Here is a 20,899-nt window from a genome sequence, read left to right as displayed (position 1 = left end):
CCTTCTTCTTCTTCGGCTGTTTAGCCTTAGAAGTCGAAGGGGAAGGAGAGGCAGCAGACGACGAGCAAGACGACGAAGACGACGACGACACCTTCTTCCTCTTCCTCTTCTTCTTCGCCAGGCTCCGCAGGACAGACGTCAGGTCTTGCCATCCAGGAGGGAGCCGGGGCCAGTTTGCCGAAGCAACAGGGCCCGACTGCACCTGTCCGGAAAGACCTGAGACTGTGACAGCATCCAACCAACAGCAGGAACAACAGGAACAGGTCCGGGAACAGCAGGAACGGCAGGAACATCTGAAAGAGAATGCGCAGGCCCCTGATCTGAAAAGGAAAGAGTAGCTGGGACGGCAACAGGTACGGCAGGCACGGCAGGTACCACGGGAGAGCCAGGCGTCCTGTCGGCAGTTACCGTCATCCGTGGCACTGGCGGCAGGTCCAGGGGGGTACTCTTTGGGCAGCGGAAGTCCGGGGTCGGCAAAGCAAAGAATCCAGGTGGTGGTGGCACCGTCCTCTTTGGCACGGCAGTAATGGGTTTTTGTATAGCAGCCGTGGGTGTCACCGACATTATATGAGGCGTATACACCAGATGCGGTGGCATCTCATATGCTGGTGTCGTTACTGTGGTAGTAGTCGTGGTCACCGCACCATGAGTGACCACTGCCGACCCCGCCAACCGCTGAATCAACCCTTGGATGCTGGGCACTCCCTGCAGTCCCAGCGACTCCCACACCTGTCCCAGGTCGTCCTTCGCTGATGGCACACCTGCGGAAGCAACAGTCGGGTTAGTCAGAGGGGTTCCCTCACGCCTGGGGGGAGAAGCACCCCCCCCAGAGCGGACGGAAGACCCCGAGTACAGCTGTACGTCCGGGTAGCGGGCGCCCTCATCCACACTCGACGGATCGAGAGAGGAGAAGGACTCCGCTACCCCCCCCGCAGGGGAAGGCGCGAAACGTGGGGGCTGGCCGGGGGGCAGGAAAGAGGACGAAGTGTCCGTTACCAAAGGAAAGGAGTCACTGGACTTTCCGATGACTTCTTGGGCGGCCTAAGTCTCTTCCTGCCCTCGTACAGCACCCACTGCGCCTCGGACCAATTCATACATGTGACACAGGGCTCGTTGCGGGAGCACTCTCGCCCCCGACAACGAGCACAAACCCCGTGAGGGTCCACATCAACAAATGATCCAAAACCCCCACATCTACGCCCCTCCAGCCCGGGACACACTCTACGGGCGACTGGAGGGCGCGGTGATATCTCCATTTCTTCCTCACTCATTGCAAGATCAATAAAGAAATGCACAAGTACCTACAGTCACTCTGATTTATACAGAAAGAGAGGGCAAATACTCAAACTCAAAGCAAACGACAAAGCGGGCAGAGCGATGACGAACACGTCCCTCCCACACACGGCCGAAAGCAAAAGTGATTTGTTGCCGCGCGACGATCGGACAAGCAGTTAACTACCGTTCTCCCCTTGTTCGAAGCTTACGACCGTTCCAGCTGCCGCTAGCTACTTCCTATTGTTAAAGGACCGAGGGTTTGTATTACGTATCGGAACAAAGATATATTTTCATATACACGTACCGATGAGGAATTTATTGAAATAACTATTTCAAACCCCCATGGGATAGAGCCCCCCCCCGTCCAGCTGTACGGGGGACGAACACGGATAGGGCAATACCTCTACCGCAACTGTTATCGAATGATGTCTTCCTTTCTCCATCTCTTCTGAGGTTCCAATAGCCAGACGAGGTTATCTTGCATCTTCATTTAATCTACGCCATTGAATGTTTCTTCTCCTTATTCGTCAAGACGATAATAATAAGGGGAACACCTTGAATTAGGATGCCTTTCCAATGGCTATCCCTGGCAGTCTGGGACGTCCTACAGAACCTGCCGAGGGGACGCCTGATCGGTGGGGATTCTCCATAACCTCCGTACGGCTTTCAACTTTCCTTCTCCTCCGGGCCAGGGAGCTTGGAAGAGGTCTAGGCCTGGGAGCAAGACAGAGCCGATCAGACGCACCCTCTATTGCAATGGGGAACACTATAATCACTTCTTACCTTATAATAGCTCGTATCTTGAGCTACATTCCTTTATCTTCAAATTGCAAATGAATTTGTAGTTTCTGTGAAGTAAGAAGATGAGGAAACAACACTACTAGTACTGTTAATATTCTAACTGCTAGTCAGAACGAGAGCTATTAAAGCTTCTAAAGAAAGCATATCTAGTTCTATGTTTTTCTGGAAGTTACCTTATTTTCCTCAATCAAATTCTAACATTTATTACACTTTATCAATGAATAAATATTTATATTTCCCTTTCTTGCAAACTATGTAATTGTCTACCGAAAACTTCGGTAGTTACACATCCTCTATTCTTCGAAAATTTCGAAGTTAATTCATTAAAAGTTATTAAAAAGTTATTAAAAGCGTATGCCGAACCACCGATCCAGTACTTTCCTGTAAAAGTCGGCCCAGAAGATCGATGGCGATGAAACACGAAAATCAAATCAGGAGGGAAAGAAAACATATGTTTACATTCCCAGCGACAGAGAGAATCTGATTAGAAAACGGGAATGGTTCCTAGTCCTGCCACCCAGCGGCAGGCCGGTAGATCACCTGACCTACCTGTAGCGTGTGCCGCGAAATTCGAATTTCTGTCGGGGACGACGGAGTCGATAGCTATGTATATATCTGACAGGTAAGTTGAATGTATGAAAAAATATTTTTTTTCCGTCTGCGCGCCGATTCTCGGCAGCGAATCTCCGAAACGCGTAGGTCACATTCTCCTAATATTTGTGCCTTTTCATATTACGCTTTTTTTTAGAGTTTTATATATGAAAATGTGCGCAAAAACATGCACAATATAACAAAAAAATATTTGAAGGTTGTAGCATTTCTCATTTTTGAAATATTTGCATATAAAGTACGATAAATAGGAAAAAAACTACGATCGGTCAACTTTGACTCAACCGAAATGGTCAAAAAACGCATTTGTAACATAAAAATCTTACAGTCTAGTAATATTCAATCATTTATCTTCACTTTAAAACAAATTGCAAGTCTCTAGAACAATATCTCGATTTATGGTGAATATTTGAAAAAAATATTTTTATTCCGTCCGCGCGCCGATTCTCGGCTGAAAATCTCCGAAACGTGTAGGTCACATTCTCCTAATATTTGTGCCTTTTCATATTACGCTTTTTTTTTAGAGTTTTATATATGAAAATGTGCCCAAAAACATGCACAATATAACAAAAAATATTGGAAGGTTGTGGCATTTCTCATTTTTTTTATATTTGCATATAAAAAAAATTTTAAACATTCAACATTTGGTCAACTTTAACTCGTCAGATATGGTTGAAAAGTGCATTTGTAAGCTAAAACTCTTACAGTATCGTAATATTCCATCATTTACCTTCATTTTGAAACAAATTGCAAGTCTCTATAACAATATTTCGATTTATGGTGAATTTTTAAAAAAATTATTTTTTTACGTCCGTGCGCTACGAATTCATGCATCATTTTGTGATAATATTTTCTCTGTGTTGCTTTTATCGTTTTACAATGTGTTATATACCAAAATGATTGCAATTTAGTGCACATTACAACGAAAAAAAAAAGGAACTTGTTACCTCTAACCGTTTTGCGCACAGCGTGATTTGAATACAATTATATATGAAATTTCGTTTTTGCGCTATCATATATCGCATTATTTATATATGATAATGATAATTTTTTTTAATTTCTGATGGTTGCATACTAAACTTCAAGCAATGACAAAAAAGGAGCCAAAAATGAACTCTTAATCTTGAAAACTAAGCGCACTGTGATTTTTTGAAAAAAATATTTTTTCCGCTTCTGCGCTCTCTCAAACCCCTCCGGCATACGGGGGTCATTTTTTTATTTACCGCTCCGGCGTAAGAGGGTTAATGGTAAACCAACTTGGAGGTTTTTAAAAGGGTCCATTCTTACAGATATGCAGGTAGATAAGGCAATTACATGTATTAAGGCCAGTGATTAAACACATATAAAAGAGAAAAATTAGAATAATTACTGATAACAACCACCAAAAAATATAAAAATTACAGCTCATGAAGAATAAAAAAAATTATGATGAAGACTGCAGCCAAATGTTTTTAGGGAACAATACTGTAGGTGTTATTCAAACATTAAACATGCCGACAATATGTACCCAGTTTTAAGTAGCAACACATTATTAACTTTATGATTTAATATTTTTGTGTGAAGTACATATTAAAAGCTCATGAACTTTCTGCTTAGCATATCAGCAGTGATAAAATTACACTAATGATATACATATGCTTACTTGTTTGGTGAAATGCAAGTCTCCAATGAACTTATTCTTCATGTCTTCCTGTATACGAGACTCCAGGTCTCCCTGTAGTTCTAAAAGTACCCATTCATTCAAATCTCCCTCTTTCTCAGTTGATCTGTAGTAAAAAAAAAAAAAAATGAAAAATATAAGTAATACAGGATGTGGTATACAATATATTAAAATTACATAACTTCAACATTAATTTTAACATCAAGTTCTACTGTTAGTTCATTGATACCTAGAAAGGGCAGTCTTTAATAACCATATGCAACATTAAAGGGCTTGTGTAGCATTCCTTTTGCAACATCAACTCCCTCCTTTTACCAGTAATAAATGGTGAACTACCTTTTCTAATTTGCAATATTATAGTAATATAATTTAAGACAGCCATAATGATGATTTTGGAATACGTATAAGAATGGGAGGATAGTGATGAATATCAGATTTTTCTAATTAAATTTTAAGATAGTGATATAAATATAAGATTTTCTGGGTTCGACCTGTGTCTGCCGGTGAAAAGTCCCTGTAGCTCACTTTTCTGAAAAGTCCCTGTAGCTCACTTTTCTAAGTATAAATAGATCCTAAATATACCAGAGAAAAAGCTAGCATGGTATGCTGAAGTTACTACCCTCAGCTCGATCACCCCAAGGGCGTCGGTATAGCACTAGGGCAAGTGGAAGCCACTACCAACAGGTCTTATTGCCAATTAGAGGATCCCTTTCAAAATCCCTCCCACGGCGAGAGCCGTTACAACGGTTACTCCTCTTACCTTCCGCTCGCACTCGCTACTACTACTACTACACGGCCGCCATCTTCATTCCTGTAATTAGCATTGTGAGTGCGACTCACTTCTCAGAGCTCCCTTAGTGCTTTTCCAGAAATTCAACGATGTCTTCCGTGGAACTTCCCCCTTCATCTAAGTTGAGTATTCCAATTGGTGTTTTCGTAATTTGTATCGTTATGATGTGTTCCATTGTTGCCTTCGGCCCCTTAGAAAACGCGTCGGGGCGCCGTTGGTTCATCTGCCATTTTGGGAGCATCATCAGAGCGAGTGTGGTTTTATTACTCACTATTTCCCTTTTAATTTTGAATTAATGTTACGTGTTACTCAACCTGGACCCTCTAGCTTACGCCACAGATGCGATGTCCATAAATTGGAACATTTGGCAGAAGATTTACCTGTTTCCACCAATGAATATTCTGATGAAGGTCCTGCACAAGCTAAGATCTTTCACGGGATAGGTAGCATTGGTGGCTCCCAACTGGCCAAAGAGCAACTGGTTTCCGCTTCTTCTAGAACTGAATCTCCGGCCCAAACGGATCCCCCGTCCAGAACTGACACAGGTAGTACAAACTCAGACTATGTCAGCTTCCTCAAAAACTCTGAGTGCCCTAACTTTATGAACTTCATGAAGTTTGCGGCCCAAAAGTATGCTAGTCTTGATCCACTGAACATCTTATTCATAGAATCAGATAAAAGAGAATCAACGCTCAGGCAGTATGATTCAGCAGTGAAGAGGTTGGCTTATTTTCTAAAAGATTCAGATGCTCAAAATATGACTACAAATCTGGCAATTTCGTTCTTTAGAAATCTGTTTGAGAAGGGCCTAACCGCTAGTACCATTACTACGGTCAAATCGGCCTTAAGGAAGATTTTTCAGCTTGGCTTTAACATTAACTTGTCAGATTTATACTTCTCTTCGATTCCAAGAGCATGTGCACGCCTGAGACCAATAGACCGCCCTCAAGCGGTCTCCTGGTTTTTAAATTATGTACTTAAATTAGCCTCAGACAATGACAATGAGTCATGCTCTTATATAACCCTTCTCAGAAAGACCTTCTTAATGGCCCTGGCTTCAGGTTGGTTGGTTTTATAAAGTTTAGGTGTAACACCAAGCACTGGGGCAGCAAAGGCCATTCAGCGCTTACTGTATAACTTTGAAATTATAAGATGTTATATCATATAAAGCAGGTTTATTTCTTTGAGATATTTTACTATATTTTGAAGTGGGGCATTTTCTCCCAATAGTTCTTCAAGTGGTATGTTATATATGTTGTTGGATCTTCGTTTTCTTTCGAATTTATTGCATTTAGTTAGTAGATGACGGACTGTGACCAGAGTACGACAATGGTCACAGTAAGGAGCCTGTCTTTCCTCGCCTTGCAACATCAAGTATTTGTGTGTCAAGTATGTATGTCCTATTCTTAATCTTGTTAATATGACATCTTCCCTTCTTTGACATTGTTGTCTATTCCAAGGTTTTACAGATGGTTTAATATGCTTTAATTTATGATTCAATTCTAGCCATTCTTTTTCCCATTTTGATTGACAGTATTCATTTATTGTTGTTTTAATGTCATTGTAAGGTATTTGTATTTTTTTGATAGACTCCTTTTTTACTGCCTTTTTGGCTTCTTTATCCACCTCTTCATTACCCTTTATGCCCACATGGGAAGGGACCCAACATAGTTTTATATTTATAGATTTCCGTTTTACTATTATATCTATCCACTCCCTTATTTCTTCAATTACGGGATGAGAAACTGTGTATTGTCTTAGCGCTTCTAAAGCACTGTAAGAATCCGTGTATATTACAAAGGTATCGTTTGCCTTTCCCACCATAAAGGTATGTTTTATAGCCTCTAATATAGCATTTATATCTGCAGTGAATATCGAGCATATTTTGGGAATTTTTTCCCTTATCTTCATATTTTTTGTTACTACAGCATAGCCTACACCCTCCTTCGACTTGGAACCATCTGTATAAATACTAACATCCCGTTTATGTTTTTCCTGGTGTGACAGAAATTCACTCTTTAATTGTGCATCGGTTACCTTCTTATTAAATGATTTTTCACAGATTTCTATTTTAGCATGTCTCCACTGAGGTATTTTAGGAGTGGTTATTTTTGATATGCTACTTGTTCCTAATTTTAGATGTTCTATATCAGGTTTTAATCTATTCTCCAATGGTTTAGAGGCTCTTGGTTTATTGTCATAATTATTTGTTATGTTCTTCATATATTTGGTGTTTGGATTATCATTAAGGTTATTTATTTTAGCTATATATCTTAATCCAATTTCTTCTCTTCGTACTTTCAGGGGATCTATTCCTGCTTCTACATACAGACTTTCCACAGGGGAAGTTCTGTAGGCTCCAGTGCATAGTCTAATACCCATGTTATGTATGACATCCAGTTTTGTTAATAGGGTTTTAGAAGCACTACCATATACTTGACATGCATAATTAAGTTTACTTAGACAAATAGCCTTATATACTTTTATCAGAGAGGTTCTATCAGCACCCCAGTCATTATGCGCAATTACTTTTATTATATTTAAGGATTTTCTTACTTTTATCGCCAGTTGTTCTATATGTTCTTTATATGTAAGTTTTTTATCAAGTATTACACCAAGGAATTTTATCTCATCATCATACTCAATTATATCATTATTTATGAATAAAGTAGGAATTAATTCCTGTTTTCTTGATCTTGTAAATCTGACCGCTTTAGTTTTTTGCGGTGAAAATTTAAAACCCTTGCTATCGGCCCATTTTTTTATCCTATTTATGGCTGCTTGCAATCTGTTGGTTATGTCCAGCGCTTTTTCACCACTACTATATATGACGAAGTCATCTACAAAAAGGGATCCTTGGACTCCTGGTGGGATCATTTCAATTATCTCATTTATTGCTATAGCAAACAATGCCACGCTTAGTACACTGCCTTGGGGTATTCCTTCCTCCTGGATAAATGATTCAGAGATTTCTGCCCTCACTTTGACTTTTATATATCTTTCAGATAGGAATTCCCTAATATATTCATATAAATTGCCTCCTATTCCCCATTCTATCAATTTTTTTAAAATCCCTCCCCTCCAGGTGGTATCATATGCCTTCTCTAAATCAAAAAATACTCCTATTGTTTGTTTTTTACCAACCATTGCATTTTGTCTCTCTCTTGTAATCATTAAGAGGGGATCTATAGTACTTTTATTTTTCCTGAATCCAAACTGTCTGTTTGACAATAGCTGTTTATTTTCTAATACCCATATTAATCTGTTATTCACCATTTTTTCAAATATCTTACTTAGACAACTAGTAAGGGCTATTGGCCTATAGCTGCTTGGTGACTCTGGGTCTTTTCCTGGTTTTAAGCCTGGTATGATTAAAGATTCTTTCCAGGTTTTAGGTATGCTGTGAGAGTGCCATAATTCATTTAAAATTTCTAATAAGAAGGTTTTGCTTTCATCTAAAAGATTTTTTATCATTTCATATCTAATGTTGTCTTCCCCTGGAGCTGTTGGACTTGCAAGTTTCAGGACATTTTCCAGTTCTTCCATGGTGAAAAGAAGATTATAGATTTCCTGATTATTAGATTTTATTGGTATTGGGACATAATTTTTTATTTTTAATTGGAATTTTTTTGTATAGTTCGAGATACTAAATGTTTTGGCGAAGCATTTACCCAATTCATTTGCTACTAGTTTGGGGTTTGAAATATAGCTGTTTTCTACTTTTAATGTAGGTAATGGTTCTGGCCGATATCTACCCTGCAGTTTATTTATTTTCTTCCAGATTTCTTTGTCTTGAGTTTTAGAATTTATATTATTAATATATTTTTTCCATGAATTTCTTTTGGCTATCTTGAATATTCTTTTCTGCTTTGCTTTAGCTCTCAAATATGCAATTCTATTGGCATCACATTTATGTCTCAGATATCTTCTAAAGCATGTTCTCGTTATCTTTCTTGCTGCTTTACATTCCTCATTCCACCAGGGTACCAGTGGTCTAGTCAGATTGCCTGAGGTAAATGGAATAGTTTCATTTGCTTTATCATCTATTGTTTTTACTAGATGTTCATAAGCATCTATGTGGTTTGTAAAGTCAGATAGTTTTTTGTTAATAACCGTTTTCTCTTTATATAAATTCCAATTTGCTCCCTCCATTTCCCTCTTCGGTATATATGTTATATTATTATTATTTTTTAGCTCAATTTGTATTGGCCAGTGGTCACTCCCAAATAAATTATTATTTACTTTCCAACTGAAATCTGTGGCAATTTCTGGGGAACATAAAGTGATGTCTATTGCAGAGGTGCTATTATGATAAACATCAAATCTTGTTGGAGAACCATCATTTAAAATAATCAAATTCTTGTTATCTATAAAATCTAGGAGAATATTTCCTCTCCTGTCAGATGATGTACTTCCCCACATGGGATGTTTGGCGTTGAAGTCTCCTACTAATAAGTAAGGTTTTGGTAATTGTTCTATTAGATTTTCTAAATCTTCCACTTGTAATTGTCTATTATTTCCAAGATGATCTATTAAGCGACTTTCTAAAGACGGTTCCATATATATTGAGCATATTGTTATTTTTTTTTTCCAGGAATACTTGAACTGCACATGCCTGTATTACCGAGTTAATCCTAACAGGTTGGCATTTGATTGAAGAATGCGTTATGATTGCAGTTCCTCCTTGGCTGTTGTCATTTAAAATTTGTGTTGATTTCCACACATTATAATTTATGCCAGCATTGAGAACATTGTTACCAATTTTAGTTTCCTGTAAGCAAATGATATTTGCATTACATTCTCTAATTAATGATTTTAGGTTTTCATTATTCGATGCGTATCCTCTAATATTCCACTGTAAAATAGACATTTTAAGAAGGTTTGGGGTTTTGTTTTAGTAACTTTATTTGTTTTCCTGAACTTTGAATTTTATTGAAGTTGTATAATTTTGCTGTACTTTGTTCTTCTTTTGGTGGGTGATGTATTTCTACTATTGTTTTCTTTATTGGCTGAAGAGTCTCAGATGTTCTTTTTATTAGAGGTGCATTTAAATGGCTTTTGTTCTTGGGTTCTATTTCAATACTTTCTTCAATTTTATCTGATGTTTTAACTTTCTCTTTTATTTGGGTTTCTCTTTTTTCATGTTTTGTTTGCAAGCAATTTTCGTTGACTTTGTCTTCTCGGTATTCATTTTTTTCCATATAGATTTTGGGTCTTACTGATTGTTTAATTTGTTTCTTGGATTTGGGTGGGGTTGTTTCAAGTAGTCTTTTTTTTTCTTTTGACTTAGCTCTTGCACTTTGCTTGTCCTCCACATTCATCATGTCTTCTTGCATTTCTGGTGTTGGTAATATATTATATGTTCTGTAGCTTCTGAGCTTGAATTTTGGGCCTTTATATTATGAGCATTTTCAGTTTGATTTATACTGTGCAATATTGTAGGAATTTGGTTTTGCGCTTCTTTATTTACTACCTCTTTATATGTGTTTTTCCTTGCAGGGTCTTGTAAACACTTTTAGTTCTATCTTCGCTTCTCTTATTGACATTCCACTTCTTTCTTGTAAGATTTTTAATTCAGTATTGTATAGGTAGTATGCGCATTCCTTTGATCTTGAGTGGTGATTCTGACCACAATTTATGCAAATTGGGTTTTCACAGTCCCATTTTGTTGTGTGGTTGTATGATCCACAACATGCACATCTTGGAACTTCTCTACAAATTTTATTTGAATGGCCATATTTACTACATGATTTGCATTGTAGTGGTTTGGGGATATATGGTCTTATCTCTCTCGTCTGCCCTAATACTTTAATAGTTAAAGGGAGTTCATTTCCTTCAAATTTCAATTTAGCTATTTGTATATTTATTTTTGAATTTTTCCTACTTGGGATAGCATAGATGTCACATTCTTCAGTATTTTTGTATCTTTTCTTAAGCGAGTCCATCAACATATTCTTATCTATTAATTCGTCGTCATTATTTGGCAGGATTATTGTACCAGTAATACTATTTAGTTTATTATGCTTAGTGACTTTTATTTGTGCGTTATCTATGTTCGTAATTTGTAAGTAATTTTCGGATTGGGCTTTAGTAGTGGTTTCCACTATCCATGTATTTGTTTGCATTTGACGAAATTTCATGTTTTCTGTTGGGTATCTGGTCAGTAAATAATTTTCTAATTTTAAATTTGAAATTTTCTTTTCACTTTCTATTGTCAAAAATCTTGTCCAAGTGTCCTTTCCAAAAAGTGATTCAAATAAAGCTAGAGAAGGGATAGGCTGAAATTTTCTTTTGATAAATCTTCTAGGCCTAATAAAAGGCTCCATGGTTGGTATATTTTGGGTTGAAGTGTCCAAAAGGATGTCCTTGTTCGTTTCCAGGGTCAGATGGGAATTTAGTGTCATGGGGTCACATTTTCCGGGGGACTGAGTTCCAGAGTCATATTCCATTTTTAGTTTTTTTTTTGAAATTACAGAGAAACCAACTGCAAGCCATGGTAAAAACTGGGTCTCCTCTCAAAGACTTCCCCCTCACCAAAGACACACAGCAGAGACCAACTCCCATATGTCCACTCCCTACCCTACCCCGAAGGGATGGCTTTAATATAACATGATTGGCTCAAGTGTAAGCAAAACCCGCTTGATAGGACCGAGGGCATAGCTAGTATACAATCATCCCCACTCATGTTATTTTAGAGGGCAATTGCCGAGAGTCCTACCGTGGAGACTATACCTCCCCGAATTCCGTAGGCAAGTCCCCACATGTAGTCCCGCCCCAATAAATATTGATATGGAATCACATCAATATCCTCAGGGTCCAAACATAATCGAGCGGCGGACCAAACCGCTATAGTCCCTGCCATTTGGATCAAGGTAAAGCCCAAGTTCAGAGACCCAGCTCCTACCTAACCTACACGAGGGTTTTAGTGCAGAGAAGGAGGACAGCTAGGGGGAGCAACTGAGCGAAAGAAAGTAATAGATTGGAAGATGATCAAGTAAGAGAAAAATTGAGACATTTAGATTCAAACTAGGAGATAATTCTCCCAGTTCGAAAGCCCTCTTGCCTGCAACGCATTTTCAACCATAGGTTGGAAATGTGTAACTCCGTCAAGGCAGTCTCAAATCAAGAGGGCCTGGCTTCAGGTGCCAGAATATCTGAACTCTCGGCTCTCTCTAGAAATCCAGATCATGTTAAATTCCTCCCATCGGGTGAAGTATTACTATCCCCAGATCGGAAGTTCTTGGTTAAGAATGAGGACCCACAAAACAGATGGGCTCCATGGAAGATTATTCCTCTGACACAGGACGTATCATTGTGTCCTGTAGTTACTCTTAAATCCTATCTGGCCAGGACTTCCAAAAAACCTTCAGGCCCCCTTTTCATTAGAGAGAAAGGTGGTACAATTTCTCTTAAAGGTATTAGACAAAAAATACTTTACTATATTAAACAGGCCAACCCAGATTCAGTCCAACACGTCCATGACATCCGGGCAGTGGCTACCTCCATTAACTATTTTCACAATATGAATTTCGAGGACCTGAAGAAATATACGGGTTGGAAATCTCCAGCAGTGTTTAAACGCCACTAAAGAACTTAGAGGCCCTTAAATTCCAAACAGTGACTGCAGGGAGCATAGTCTCCCTGAATGACTAAGTCTTATCAACTCCTTTCCTTACCCCCTTTTTGTCAGTCCCTTTCCCTTAAATACTCTCTCCTTCCTACATGCCTCGCTCGTATTCCCTGCCTACCCTCTCTCTTCCAGGCCGGGCTGGTTTGTTGCCATCCCGTCACTGGAACTTGTACATAGCATTGAGACCATATTGGTATCACTAACATGTCTGTAAATAATCTATTGCATATTGCTTCAGATACCATTCTGTTATATTATTTTTATTACTAGTTTTAAGCTCTAGTTTAAGTCCTAATTAGAATTAGTAAGTAAGTTGTCTGCCCTGTTACGGCACATTAAATTTATTCTTAAGTGAAACTTAGGTTTCATTATCCCTTTTATATACTTGTTTGGTATCTGTTAAGCTTGGATGGCAATTCTTTGATACTTTTTCACCGGCAGATACAGGTCGAACCCAGAAATGGGATTTTGACAAAGGAAAAATCTACTTTTGGGGGAAGACCTGTGTCGCCCAGTGAACCCATCCCTTCTTCTAGTCCCACCCTTAGCCAGTCCAAGCTTGGGTGTCTATTCCAGGAATGAAGATGGCGGCCGTGTAGTAGTAGTAGTAGCGAGTGCGAGCGAAAGGTAAGAGGAGTAACCATTGTAACGGCTCTCGCCGTGGGAGGGATTTTGAAAGGAATCCTCTAATTGGCAATAAGACCTGTTGGTAGTGGCTTCCACTCGCCCTAGTGCTATACTGACGCCCTTGGGGTGATTGAGCTGAGGCTAGTAACTTCAGCATACCATGCTAGCTTTTTCTCTGGTATATTTAGGATCTATTTATACTTAGAAAAGTGAGCTAAAGGGACTTTTCACCAGGCGACACAGGTCTTCCCCCAGAAATAGATTTTTCCTTTGTCAAAATCCCTTTTTTAAGATAGTGATATAAATATAAGATTTTTTTTCAATCAAATTTGAAGATAAAATCACAATTTTTAAAAGTATATTGTATTTTCCTTTACATTAGGAATTACCTTCAGCGAAGCTGGAAACTGTGTAAGTGATCAGGTAGTAACTACTATCTGGAAGGCGGAAGTACCGCCTTCCCGAAAGTAAAAGTTCCAATTTGCCTTTTGGGCCCAGTGTCAGATTGAGGGGTGGCACGGGGAAGGCATAAAACGTAATGTAATGGACCTTAGGTTTGTCTAGTTAGGAAAAATACAATTTTCTTTTACAAATTGTTATCTGTTCCTACACTATACAAACCACCAGTCCTTCACATTGGGAAGACACTGGTTGGAGGGGGGAATCTGAGTGAATCTCTGAACTGACGAGTTCGCCGCACAAGGGTTACTCAAGGAAGAGAACTGTGCCTCTGATATATTGATCAGGGTATAGGAACTGCAAAATCAAATATCAGGCTTCTGGGCCTTTTCAAATGAGTGAGGGAATGTAACTTAAACAAAAATAGGCTAAGAATAATCTGAAAGTTGGAAGACAGTAAGGGAAAACAAAGTAGGGTTTGTCTTATTGCCAGGATCTCCTTCCTCCCCTTGCAGGAGGAAATAGCAGGATTGCTTCTAATATCTAAGAAGAAAAAAGAATGGATGCTCAGTGTGTAGGCTTACCACATTGGACACCAGATCCAGCAAGTGTTGGTTAGAGTTCCCTTCTCACCTGAAGGCAGGGAAGAATGAGGAGGAGAGGCCAGTAACCCTCGTAATCCCTCTCACTTCCAATCACACACCTTAGGCAAGATGCTTCCTGTCCTCTTATAAGAGCCGGGTAAGGAACACAACTTGTTGAGCAGCTACCACTGGTCAAAAAAAAAAAAAAAAAAAAAAAAAAAAAAAAAAAAAAAAAAAAAAAGTCCAATGATTTGTGAGTGAAGTCCTGAAGGTAGAAAAGTATAAATGTGGTCTGATGAGACTATATATCTGCTTTCAACCGACAGATTATTCCGAAATGCAAGGAAAGGATTAAGCCTCTGACTTCGTAAGCTCTCGGGCGAGCGTACAGGTGTCGTCATCACCAGCTGCAGAGTAATAAAGCTAGAAGAAAGATGTGTCCTTGGACACTCCCTTCTTGGGTAAGAAAGTACAGTGGTCCTCCCATATTCGCGGGGGATGCGTACCAGATCCCCCCGCGAATAGTTAGAATCCGCGAATGTTTGGAACCCCCCTCTAAAAATGCTCATAAACTCCTATCCTGAGCATGCAAACACCAAAGTATCCCTAAAAAGACCCTCCTTCATCAAATATACATAAAATATCCTACTGTGGTTCATACTAATCTTTGAAATATTATTAATACTGTTTTAAAGTAAATCTTACATTTTATGGTTATACATAAATACATACTATGTACGTACTGCATGACTTAGTTACGTATGTGAAAATAATTCAGTCCCCCCATAAGTATTCAGTCATGCACGTTTTCTTTCATACTGTTACTATTTGAGACATCCATTTTCTTTTTACAAAGGAAACAATTGTATGTGAAATCACAAATACCAAATGTCTACTTAAAGTATTATCCTACATCAAATATACTATTGAATTGGTATTATTAATATCATTTTAAAGTCTTCTTAAACATTTTACCATTAGAAATATATAAACAGCCAATAGCAGAGAGAGAGAGTGAGAGAATAACTCCTTACGGTTTCAATAGATTGAAATGAAAGTCTGTAGGCAACTTTTTTCCCCTCACATAACTACATATATTTCTCCAGAGAAGAGAGAAGAGAGGACTGTGCAATTATGTTTGTCTGTCTATCAATTCTTTTGCTAAGAGCGAGAGAGATAAAAGGAAGAAATAGAAACACCAAATGTATGACAAGTATCTTGTGGTGTGTGAGAGAGAGAGAGAGAGAGAGAGAGAGAGAGAGAGAGAGAGAGAGAGAGATATTACATAAAACCATTAAATTCATTGACCATTGTATGGCATTGTTACTCTCCCAGCTCCGAGTGTCACTGGAGTTATGAGGTAAGGAAACTGATACAGAAAAAGACGAAGGGAAGAATTTTCATTTGAAATTAGTTATCGTATTATTACTACTTCTATTATTGTTATTATTATTCGAAAATAAAATAAACACGTGCATTTACCATAAAAATTCTCTCATCTCAGTAAGAAAGAGGAGTTATCCTTACAAGTGAAATGAAAAGGTAATTTTCATCTCTTTAAAATACTACCATTATGAATTTTGTAATTACAGTTTTATTATTATTATTATTATTAAATAAGTGAAATTATCAATAAACATTTTACATACTAGTACCATAAAAATTCTTTCATCTCAGTAAAAGAGAGAGTGAGTGTTTATCTCTCTGTTCTCTCAAAAAATACTTATAACACTTCCAGCGAAAGAGAGGGAGGGAGTTACCACTATGACACATTATTATCTTGTGTGGCAGAGATAGAGAGAGAAGAGAAGAGGAGGAGGAGAGAGAGAGAGAGAGAGAGAGAGAGAGAGAGAGAGCCTTAATTAAAAGTGACATGGATAGATTAGTATTGTATTTCTTTAAAATACTATCACATAATATGAATTTTGTAATTACAGTTATTATCATTATTATTATTATTTGAAAGTATTAAAAACATATAGTACAAGTACTATAAAAAAATCTCGAGTCTCAGTAAATGAGAGAGAGAGAGAGAGAGAGAGAGGGGAAATTTCATGAGCACTTGATGGCAACACAACAGCTCTTGCCCCTCCTGTCACAGAACTTGATACGTACGACAATTTTCGTACCTGGAGTTAGAGAAAGAAGACTGGGATTTCCTTCATTCTTCCATAATTTTTTAAATTTATAAGCTAAAATCTTACTAATTCACTATGGTATTTTCTTTAATGAATTGATATTATTGCTGTATAAATTAATATTAATATTTAAAAATAGTAAATCATTTATTTATCATACAAAAAAAACATACATCTTTGTAGTAGAGAGAGAGAGAGAGAGAGAGAGAGAGAGAGAGAGATAGAGGGGGAGAGAGGAGAGAGAGAGAGAGAGAGAGAGAGAGAGAGAGAGAGAGAGAGAGAATTATTATTTTTATTATGTGATATCATTTAAACTTATTAAACTTACTGATCTAGATCATCTGCCACAAAGTCCAAAAGGGAGGGGATCATGAAAAACTCGAATCTGGCGACAGTTTGGAATTTGCTACAAAATCTAAGACAGAATCAAGCAACAAATCCCCATCCCTTAGAGTGCTTCCATCAAAAGGTGTTCAATGAAGATGATCTATTTCTTTGTCACTGTTGGAGCAAGAAGAAAGATGGTCTTGAGGGTCAGATCTCTGTCTGACAACTCTTGCAAGGGTGTGCGGTGCATGAGTCGGATTCCCTAAATGAGTCACAAGCTGCCCAGGGGCTTGAGGTCCCTGGAAGGGCAAGATCAACTAAAGCTTCTCATCAGTAGGGGGAAAGAGTCTACCTTCTCAGGTGCAAGACTAGGCCAAATATGGACCTAAAGTCTTTCACAGCTGAGCTGAGCCGAAGAGAAGGTGTTCTCAGTGAAGGAGACAAGAAAGTCCAGAATCTGCTGAAGATTGGCACCGACTGGAGAAAAAGGTCCCGTTAATGAAAATCAACCAGCGAAGACGTCTCAAATCCCTGGAGTACTGCTGCAGAGGCCTGTTCAAGATATCCAGCAATCTCTGTTGGTGTTCAATGAGAACGCCTACCGCTAACAAGAGAAGCTGGATAGTATCCAGTCATTAAGTCACAGGATTGTACTGCCTGAAGAACCGTTTCATGTGTCACTGACACAGAAGGCTGGGTCAGGGAGGAAGTCTTCTTAGTGCCTTGGAAATGGAGCTAGCAGATCAGACAAAGCCTACCAGTATTCCTCCTTCAGATTCAGGGTGATCAACACTTTGCTAAACACCATGTCAATCAGATGGTAGAATGGAGGAACGTGATGACAACGAGGTTGTCCCACAGTGAAGGAATGTGTCCACTGTAGCGGCCCATGGGTCTGGTATAATGGAGAAGTAGACCTGATATTTTCTGTTGTGCCAGATGGCAAACAGAAAGATGACGTAGTCCTCGTAGTTAGAGGCTGAGCTTGTCTGCCAGTACATCCCACTGGCTAGAATGTATCTGGCTGACGGCTCACTCACGTAACCACAATGTCGACCTGGAGCAACAGGAGGTAGTGAGACCATGTTGTTACTTGTCATATGCCACTACTGTGGTGTTGTAGCTCATAAGCACCACTGCATGTCCAAAAGACAGTCCGGAAACTCTCAGAGAGCCAGAAAGGCTACCTTGTGTTCCTGGGTGTTGATGAGAACGTACTTGTCATCTCAGTTGAACCCCTTTGAAGATAATCTTACAGGTGTGCGCTCACTCCTAGGTTGATCAGAGGCATGTCAAAAGGAGAATATGCAAGCATATTCAGAGGTTCCTGTCATTCAACACCAACCCAAATCCTTTCTTGTCTTTCAAGAGGGAAAAGGATTAAGAGCTGGCAGCAGTACTCCTTCATTCTCAAATGAAGAGAATGAAGACAAAGCTGCCCCTGAGGAAACAGCTTATGCAGCAATGACAGGGAACTGAAGATGACTAACTAGTTGAGCTGGCTGCTCCCATACTCAGGAACACAGAAGAGATGGGCTGGGAAGGCTGAAGAGAGGGGAACAAGACTCGAAGAAAAGTAGATATCCTCTCGACGTATACCCACTACCAAGTTTCGGCTCTATGTTGCTGCCATGTTGTTTGATGGCTCAACAAGCATCTCATCACTCCAAGTGTTCTTCCCTCATTCTTTTCTCTGCCCTCTTCCTGATCAGAAAAAGGGTTGAAAGAACACACATGTGCACTTTCTTAGCTGAGAAAGAAGAAGGCTGAGTATGCTCGCAAGCACCCTTGAAGCCTGAGACTACTTAGGGGCCCAGGAAGGGCTAGCATGACCCTCGGGACAGGCCAAAGTGATTACAAAGACCCAAAGGTTTCAGCCACTGCTTGATGGACAAGGCAATTGCCTTGACACATTCTAGTCTACTGTGGTATCTATCATCTCTCTGTGAAAGAGAGAGACAGAGCCAGGAGAAAGTCCATTCCTAAGGGCCTATGTTAACTTGGAACTTGAGAAACTGGAGATCCAAATGTCCATGGATACCTGTCTGGTGTTGGGTATGAGAAGATCCCACCCCCAGGAAGGCACAGTCTCCATAAGGCAGAGTTCTCTTCAGGAATGATCACACCCAAGGAGGTCAGGCCTTGAAAATGAAGGATCACAGATTTAATCAAGAGACTGCCTGGAGGGCCAACATTGCAGTGGCCTCCAGAATCACTGCCTTTTGTTACGAGAGCGAGATCCCTTCTGTAGCAAAGAGTTGCAGCAAGACATAAGTCCAGACGAAGCAGAGCCAGGACAATATGCCAGTTGGCAAAAGACCCATCCAAGGCGAGAAGAATTGTTTCCATTAAGGTAAAGGAAGGGGAAGGAGCTTGGTTGGGTGGCTCAACTATAATGAATTTCTTGCCCAGGGACAAGGTCTTCAACTGATCGACAAGCCTCCTCCACAAGCAACGAATGTGGCAGTCCTATTGAAAATCCAGGGTCACTCCTGGAACTTGAAGGGTTTCAAAAGTGAGAGTGATTCACAGAGGAAACCAAGGCTCTTCCCTGAGATCACTGTGCCAACGAATCAGCACATACAGATCTCTGAAAAGGTCCTTGAAAATCAGGGATGTCCGCATCCTGAAGAAGAACACTTTCGAGTCCTTCCTAGGTGTGGTACTCCAAACCCTCTATCCCTGAAGGAGGGAGAACCTAAACAGACCCCAGGAAAACCTCCTTGACTATTTGAAAGTACAGTCAGTCCCTCGTATTTGCGGGGGATGCATACCAGACCCCCACGAATAATTAACCCTTAAATCCGACTGGACGTATTTTACGTCGACATTTTTTGTCTCTCGGGTGCCGACTGGACGTATTTTACGTCGACATACAAAAGTTTTTTTTTAAATTCGCGGAAAAATACTTTTAGGCCTACCAGCCGAAAACTCTTGAATCACGCGCCTTGGGGGATGCTGGGAGTTCACGGATCAAGGTGTTGTTTTGTTTACAATCATTATGCAGGCACGCAAGCGCGAATTTCTTTCTTTCCGCACTAAAAAGTATCTGTGACACATCTCGGAAATTATTTCGTCACTTTGACATAATTTTTTTACCATTTTAAATTAGCCGTTACATGGAGTATTATATATGAAAATGTGCGCATTTTTATGTAGAATACAACAAAAAAATACTCATGATTGTAGCTTTTATCAGTTTTGAGATATTTTCATATAAATAACGATAAGTGCCAAAATTTCAACCTTCGGTCAACTTTGACTCTACCGAAATGGTCAAAAAACGCAATTGTAAGCTAAAACTCTTATATTTTAGTAATATTCAATTATTTACCTTAATTTTGAAACTAATTGGAAGTCTCTAGCACAATATTTCGATTTATGGTGAATTTATTAAAAAACTTTTTCCTTACGTCCGCGCGGTAACTCTTCCGAAAAAAAATCATACATGCGATTGTGGTAATGTTTGCACCATTTTAAATTAGCCGTTACATAAAGTTTTATATATGAAAATGTGCGCAATTTCATGCACAATACAACTAAAAACAACCCATGGTTGTAGCTTTTATCTATTTTGAAATATTTTCATATAAAAAATGATAAGTGACAAATTTTCAACCTTCGGTCAACTTTGACTCTACCGAAATGGTAAAAACGCTTATATTCTAGTAATATTCAAGCATTTACCTTCATTTTGCAACAAATTGGAAGTCTCTAGCACAATATTTCGATTTATGGTGAATTTATGAAAAAAATAACATTTTCTTTACATCCGCGCGGTAACTCTTCCGAAAAAATCATACGTGCGATTGTGGTAATGTTTGCACCATTTTAAATTAGCCGTTACATAAAGTTTTATATATGAAAATGTGCGCAATTTCATGTATAATACAACGAAAAATAGTTGAAGGTTGTAGCTTTTCTCATTTTCGAAATATTTGCATATAAATCACAATAAATAGAAAAAAAACCACGTTCGGTCAAATTTGACTCTACCGAAATGGTCGAAAAACGCAATTGTAAGATAAAACTCTTACAGTCTAGTAATATTCAGTCATT

At 39.0% G+C, this 20,899-nt stretch overlaps 1 protein-coding gene and 1 pseudogene across 1 annotated transcript in view; one reads left to right on the top strand and one right to left on the bottom strand.

Annotated features, from left to right (window-relative positions):
* Window positions 1-16,885, bottom strand: part of LOC135204978 (dnaJ homolog subfamily A member 1-like) — a 70,703-nt pseudogene extending 53,818 nt beyond the window's left edge.
* The window catches only part of LOC135205112 (uncharacterized), a 298,672-nt gene that overhangs the window by 238,346 nt on the left and 39,427 nt on the right, over window positions 1-20,899 (top strand). The window lies entirely within an intron of this gene.

Source organism: Macrobrachium nipponense, chromosome 48 (genome assembly GCF_015104395.2).
Source record: "Macrobrachium nipponense isolate FS-2020 chromosome 48, ASM1510439v2, whole genome shotgun sequence".
NCBI classification, from domain to species: domain Eukaryota; kingdom Metazoa; phylum Arthropoda; class Malacostraca; order Decapoda; family Palaemonidae; genus Macrobrachium; species Macrobrachium nipponense.
Note: the sequence above shows the minus strand (reverse complement) of the source record. Positions and strands in the feature narration are given on the sequence as shown.